Below are 8,062 nucleotides of genomic sequence, written 5' to 3'. Positions count from 1 at the left end.
GATTATTTTTGGTTGTTTTGTAAATTATCTCAAGTAATCTAGAGTTCTTCCTTCCAAAAGAAGGAGCTTGTTTAATTCCTTCAAGGTTTATGTCAGCGTTTGATTTACAGCATATTTAGGGTATTTTGCATAGCCCCGAAAATTGCCACCAAACCAATCCATAAGAAAAGTTATTTCCCTCGGAGGACCATTTATTTAGTCAAGGCCGGAGTAGTTTAGCGGGATGGCTTTCATTTCACGGTTCATACTCTCAATGTGATTAATAAGTAAAATGCTGTTGAAGAGAGAGAAAAGCCGTCATTCAATCCTATCTCTCTGGAATGGTGGGAAGACGGAATATCCGAAGGCATTTGGATCTGTTGTCAATCACTACACGGAAAATCAAACATATTGGGATCTGGTCTGACAAGTCCTCATAGGGTTGACTATTTCCACAGCTAGCTATGGGGTGGGATGGTTGTTATACATCAGTGTCACAACCACACACTCTCTAGATATTGGCTATCTATGCAAATACGGTATACTACAGCATTTACCAAATGGAGACGTTGAAGAGAAATTGTAGAAATAAGTTATACAAATGTTGGCAATGAACGCTTACTGAATGTAATGCAGCTAACTTAAAATGTCCTGCCCGGAGATGGGTTTTTTATTTTTGCAGCACAGTCAGCGGTAGCCACACCCACACACATCTGTATGCTGCCCAGTACCACAGCATGACAGTAAGATCTTTTTTGATAAATGAGCAAACTCCCTCTTGCTACACCAAGGGGTATAAAAACGTGGCTTGTATTTGTTCTTACATGAACTTCTAGTGAAATTTATAAACCTCTCTCAAGCATTTTTAATCAGCTAGTTGTCCATTAGTTTGTAACCAACAAAAACTGTGTTGGCGTGGTGCCACTGTAAACTTCAGTTGTGACTGTCATAGTTTCTTCAAGTCTCTGGAGCCGTGCTGCAGCAGTTAAACACCGTTTCCGAAAAGAGTTTGATGTTTTGATTAGGGTTGTGGAAAGCTCTATCTATTACGTCAGTCTAAAATGTCCAATAGGTGTTTGACTAGGTTGAGATTGAGAGTGCAAAGACCATACAGTTAAAATTCACATAATATCACACCCCTTAAAAGCATTGGGTGACCCTTGTGCCCTTTCTGTAATTATCAGCATTAATTATAGTTCACTAATCATTCATTCAGGTTTTTCCTTTTATTTGGATTCTCTCTGCATTTCAACTCGTTTTTTTTACATTATTTTAAATGGCTCTAACTTAAACTCATATTTAGCTAATTCAAGGCAATCATAGGTTACAGTGTCAGCTATGCCTCTGCCACCTCTGCAGAGGGTAATGTTACTCTAAATAAAAGGCAACACTGATTATAGGCTTCAATTCTAAAACTGCATGAACCTAAGGTAACAACATTTTACTATGATTTAATAAATATTTAAATGTTTTCATCAGTGAGTTTTTAAAACACTGACCATCACATCATTCATTTGATTTTTGTATCCCCAACAATAACTGAGAGACAGCTCTGAACACCCCATTTACACCAAAAGATGAGGAAGGAACTAGTCGGCTTTCCCACATATAAAAAGAAAATACAAGCTGTGGCACTGACAACAATAATAACATCTATATTTATTATAATTACTATTATAGATTTTTATACTTCAGTCATGAAACGGCTTGGATGGTTAACTTTGAATCTACATCATCATCATTATTATCACATTGAATCTAAACAGATCCATTTTTAATTATTTCAAGTTTTTTCTTTCTTGCTCCAAAATAATCGATTTTAATTTTTGATAGTTTTTCATTATACATTTAATGTGATTCTGTAAAAACATCAACGCGGAGAGTGACAGTGTTTAACCGCTTGAATTGATTAAAAAAACTCAATTATTTCTTCACAAATGCTTTATAAATCATTAGCTTATAGTGATCAAGTACTACGCAAATTTTGGGTCATTTAATATATAAAACAAATACAAAACATGGTACTGTAATTTCACATTTCGTTTTGATTTTACACTTAACCCTTAATGCTTTACTTCTATGTTGATTTTCAGCTGGATAGCTGAGGCTGATGGAGTAAGCACATTGAAATGATGACTGAAAACTGAGAAGGCCTCATCCACAGCAGGCCAGTGGTGAGGGAAAAGGCAGAATTGTCAGTGAGCCAGTAAATAGCAAAGCTGTCTGTTTCATTACTTTACATCCATCTAATAAATATAAAAAAGCCAATTCAGCAATAATCTGACCTGACCTTTGCCCTTTTCACACGTTAGTAGTGTGAGCATCAAGGCTAGTGCGTTGCATTTCACAAGTTGTTTATTTCATCTACTGTTGTCTGCTATGATGGACAGGGTTGTAAAGAAGTCGTGGGGGGAGGTAACACCCTGTCCCGTGTCATTCTCCAGACTTAATGCCCTCATTGCAAGATATGTGGGTAATTTTATTTAGTCACATTCAGGGGAACATTTTAAACTACCTAGCTTTGAAGTTTCAAGCTTGTGACAAAAGTTGTTATTTTATTCTTTTTCTTAACTGACCTTTTTTTTTAAATAATCATTTATAACAACATAACATTAACACACAAGTTTAAAAATACAATGTGTCAAAAAACTGATTTTATTGGGGATCTCTTCAATTTCCAAGGGACCCACTGTATTGAAAAGCTATAGAAATATCAACATCACAGGATAAATATGTATCAAAATTGTGAAGTCATGCAACACTACAGCACATCCACAAGTATTTGCAAATGCATGCCTGATGCTACTTAAACTACTCTACGCAGCTTATGATTATTCTGAATTCCCAACATGTTACACCTCTGGCCAAGGAAAGTGTTTATCAGCAGTAAGATACAGAGTTCAGCTTAAAACTCCATATACTCCCTATGGCAATGTATGCATGATTAATAGGGCTTGTGTGCATAAAGCACACTCCGCATGTAACCAGTGTCTAGCGTGACTCATACAGCCCTTAGCAGGTGGGACAATATCCATCTAATTTCTGAGGAGTATGTCGGTGCCATCCTCTGCTTTGTCGTTTGTCATTTTGATTAAGTAAGCTTTTGAATCATCCCTGGTGTTATTGACTTCAATTTCCATTTTTCCTATGCAAACTCAAATGCTGTAGCTCCCAGTGTTTGAAATATCAGCATCCACACCTTTGATGGCTGAATGACAAATGGATGTTGGAGGATATTTACAAAAAAGAAAGAAATGAATATAGTAAAATTGCAGAGGCTGTTAAAACAAAGTTAGAGTGACAAATACATACAGACAGTGAAATACATAGAGCAAGAGAGAGAGAGAGAGAGAGAGAGAGAGAGAGAGAGAGACTGTAGCCAAACATGAATGTTGCATTCAGGGACTTTGTGCAAATGTCAGCAGGCCTCTCAGCACCTCACTAGCAGTCTAACTGGAAATGGCACTGAGACACTGCTGACCATATGGCTCTTGTAATTAATCGTGCCGATTAGTTTTTGGCTCGTCCTCTGTATCTGCACAGTCACTTATGTAATACCAGAACCCCATGAGCAAGCACTTCCCCGAGCTTTTCATCATGAATGTTAGAAAATGAACATGAAGTCCTGTGGTGGTAAGGTTAACACTACAGCGGAGAAGTTGATTTCATCCAGAAAAACTTTGAGGCAATTTCGATCAATCTAATTATTTCTACTAAGGAAAACATCAACAGTAGGGATTGAATTGTAAATTCAGAGGAAATTCAAAACATTTAAAACCAAAATAATGAGAAACTTGAACACTATGATTTATACATGATTATATACTTATTCCCACTAGAAAGCTAAAGGACAAAATCTGCAATTTAGAATTATTCTGGGTTTATATATGTATCTAATATACAATAATGTAGGGACACTGAAGAAAATAACCTATTGTACACAGCAAATTACGAGAAATGTACATGTGTTAGGATGTTGACTGTACAGTTGAATATGAAAAATCTTTTTGTGACTCAAAAACAGCTGCATTATAAATGGCCGCAAGTCAAGCCCACTCCTCATAGCTACGTATCTGATGCTACATTAGCATCTAGTAAATCAGCGGCATCCTGCCTGTTGGTTTGCAGTATTGTCAACAACAGCATAATTAGATCAAGTCAAATTGAAGACATAGACATAGTGCTATAAAATCTAAATGAACTTTAAACAAAATATCCGATGGTAGACAAATCATCACGCTGCTGTGTATTTTTCTCAGGTTCATTGGTGTACATTTCACAGAACTATAGCTGTAAGGAAATGCAACATAAAAACACTGAGTGTACGGAAATACTGTCATTTCACATCGCTTCTAAAGTGTATTGTACACATTGCCTTGATATAGGCAGAAACACTTCAGAGTACAAGAGTTATGTATTATGTATTGTTTACCGCTCAGTGTAAATGTATCAGGGAGAAAGGTGAAGAATCGCCTCCAGGCATTTACCAGAAGTGCATTCATAAAACAAAACATATTCATTTTGAATGCCCTGCTCATAGTATCGCACTTATAATGTACAGTTTCAGTACAGAGAACAAAATGCATTGCTCTCTTGTATATTTGATGTAAGTTAACATAATTGATGCTATATAAAGTCATGCTGAAGACACTGAAGCATAACTGCCTCACATTCTGTGAATTCTCACTCGTTCAAATTGTTTTTATCTGTTTATGTGGGGCATGTTTCTGCTGGTTTTAAATCACTCTATTTGTTTCTGCCCATATATAAGAAGTGACCTTTAATTGTAGTGTACAGTTTGTCTACCTAGCACATTAAAAGCCCCTAATTTGTATGCACTGAGCCGTTAAAGAGACTGTGTCACCTTCTGTGTCGTAGGGCACAATGCTAATCGTCCTTGGATGACTAAAGAGCTTGGATTATGACACTGTCCCCCCCTTCTTTTTTTCTCTTTTAGGAATGCAAAGGTCGAGCTTTTAGAATAGTAGCTGTACTATCTGCATGCGGGGAATCAAAGAATGTCGCTACGGGGAGCCTGAAGGACTCACGCTAGCCTGGAGACTTCCTCTGCTCTCTCGCACTAACTATGAATGGAAGTATGGACTTCTGCTCCTGCAGCTGTGCTGCTGTGGAGCATTGCAGTGATAACAGACCAGCGAAACGACAAGCTGTTATCTCCTTGATGCTGACACACACCTTATATACTCGGAAACATGTGTCCACAAGGTACAGTGCTCTCACTGAGAAAGCTGCATGGAGTCAGCGAGGAAACAAAGGGCATGAATAATGCTCACATTTCGACAGCTAAACATGAACATCCATTTACCAATAGACAGACAGTATATCCACTTCCTAACACACAGGCTTCTGTTGGAAGATTCTTTTTTTATAAGAGGTTCCAATATTACTTCTTATTATTGTATGCTGGGTTAATATCAATAATAGTAATAATACATTGTATTAGGCTATAGAGGCTTCAAAAGCAATTGTTTTTAGGTTATATTTGGAAAGAGATGGGCTATCTTCAGGTTAAAAAGGTCACCATTGGTACTTTAAGGTTAATTGTGATTAGCTTTTTTGGGATGTTCAGATTGAATGAGTTAGATTAAGCTGTATATTTGTACATAACTCCGATTGATCCCATACACGATTATCTTATTTAAATATGCAGTTAAACCTAATTAAAAAACAATCACTTATAAATGTCCAGGTAGTAAAAAAGACACACTACACACTTTGAAGCCATGATTCCTTTTTGTTTCAAACGTTACACAACCTGTTGTTAGACAATGTGTTTTGAGTGACTTTGTTCTTCAAAATTAAATTAAGATTTACAATAAAAGAGGTTTGTACTTCCTAAGCGCTGGCAATAAAAGGAAAGGCTGTACCTTATCTCTGCCTGTACTCTTGCTGGCTTTTATTACGGAGGTAATTTGCATTTTAATTTGGAGCTTGAACCTGTGCTTAATAGAATTAAACTGAGAGACACATTGACATGGTTTTCTGACCTCACCAAGGCTTGCTAGTACCGAAGGGGCATAATCACTCAAGTTGTAGTGAGGTATGGTGTTGACCCCAGCTGAGATAAGCCTTAGAGGTAAACATTGGCTTCTTAAATGCCAATTATTACCATCATTTTCAACAAACTCCCTGCAGAGGCAGTGCATTAACTTGCAAAATAGGGTGTTGTTGAAAACATAAATCAAGGAGATATTTGGATTTACTCTCCCAGTAAAATATTGCCTCTTTAGTGTACAATATTGGAAGACCTTGGATAGAAAGCAAATCAGTAGTGTCTTTTTGTCTTTAATGCAGAGGAAGATTGCATTTTATTTTTCCATATTAACTCCCATGCCTGTATCTGTGAAATTGGAAGTGGGCTTGCCAGACATTTGAATGTTTACAGCAGCTTTGAATTTCGTATTTCAGTCAATATTAGGTTAGGCTACGGGGGAAATAGCTTGAGAGGGCGAAGTGCTATGAAGCATGAACAGCCTAGCTGTCGACCTACAAGAAACAGAACCAGACAGAATGAAGTTTGGCATTTTATAATTAGAGATGAAGGGCTGGAGAAGCAAACAATGCATTTCAACTGGCACACATCAACGTCTACTAATGAAAATACAATAGCAGGAGTGAGATGTAGCATGAGATCCCTGCCTCAATTAATAATAACAGCACCACTCCACCAAAGTATGTAATAGTATATTATACGATCAGTTTCAACGCTTTTAGACTTAACTAAAAGAGGCTTAATTATCTCCACTACTGACGTATTGATGGCTTTTAATAGACTCTGCTACTCCAGCTATATACAGTGTGACTCATCAAGTCACAGACAGAGAAGACTAAACACCATGTTCTTCCAATAGTTGTCAAGCCTGACCTTTAAGGTGGTTTTAACAAAAGGCATAATTGACACTGAAAGAGTGTTGCGGCAGGAATACAAAAAGTTAGAACATTTCTGAATTAAATGAATTTACCCCAAGGCCAAATTAGTGAGATGTGAAAAGATCATGGCCACGCTGAGCACAGTCGCCTTGTGTGTAGTAATGCATTATAAGTATGCAACAAATGACAGACAAGTGGTCTTTATCACATACCAATTGTATACGTTGCTGGCACACATAGAAAAACACATCAAATAAAGCTTCTCCAATGTCTTTAACTTTCACTGTACAGTTTATATTTGCAGTGTCTTTCTCTCATGGTTGAATATAGGAGAAGAGACTGGCATCAAGACAGCAGCTCCCTTGAGACTAGTACCCAATATTATGGGGTGTGCAGCACCAACAACACACCACACAAACAAACACCAGTACAAAGCACACACAGTATAGTAACAATATTCAAGGGCATCACGGTATTTAAGCAAAGCACAACCATTTATAAGCACCAACATGCATCAGCACAAAATGTAATCATTCAAATTAACATCAAAGAAGACATGACACACCAGTCAATCACTCACTTTCTCTGATGGACCTTAAAAGAAGCTGTAGGCTATTCTCCTTCCAAATATGTTAGTCTGTTACCTCAATCAACCCTGAATGAGACTAAATCGAACTTGCACGTCGTACTCCTTAGTGCAGTACATTTTCAAACACACAATAACAGAGTGAAATGTCTTACCTCAAACCAGGTGTGTGTTCTTCATGTGCAGGAGCATCTACATCCACCATCCCATGAGGCAAAATAAAGATTTGGCTCATCTCAGTTTGATACAAACCTGGAAAACAAGGCCTGCAGAAGTAGGCTACAGGGAGTTATTAAAGCTAGCTTGTTGGGCTGCTGGAGCATTGCTAGCTAGCATCGGAGTTAGGCCTACCTGTTTTCAGGCACAAGCGTCCCTCCATCGTGACGTCACTTGTCTCTGTCATTTGTTTCTTAAATTTCGTAGCATGTTTGTACAACTGAAAGTACACATCTATAATTTGGTTAGGCCGTCTTTTGTAAACGGTGTTTAAAGTGAGTGAGTGCGCAACAGTGCCTCCCCGTGGTTGCTATGGTAAAATAATGGGGTTAACATAACAGGATAATAAATATGGCTCCATTGAAAAGAGTATTACATTTTTACATTTAT

This window comes from Eleginops maclovinus, chromosome 23 (assembly GCF_036324505.1).
Source record: "Eleginops maclovinus isolate JMC-PN-2008 ecotype Puerto Natales chromosome 23, JC_Emac_rtc_rv5, whole genome shotgun sequence".
Classification (NCBI taxonomy): Eukaryota; Metazoa; Chordata; class Actinopteri; order Perciformes; family Eleginopidae; genus Eleginops; species Eleginops maclovinus.
Note: the sequence above shows the minus strand (reverse complement) of the source record.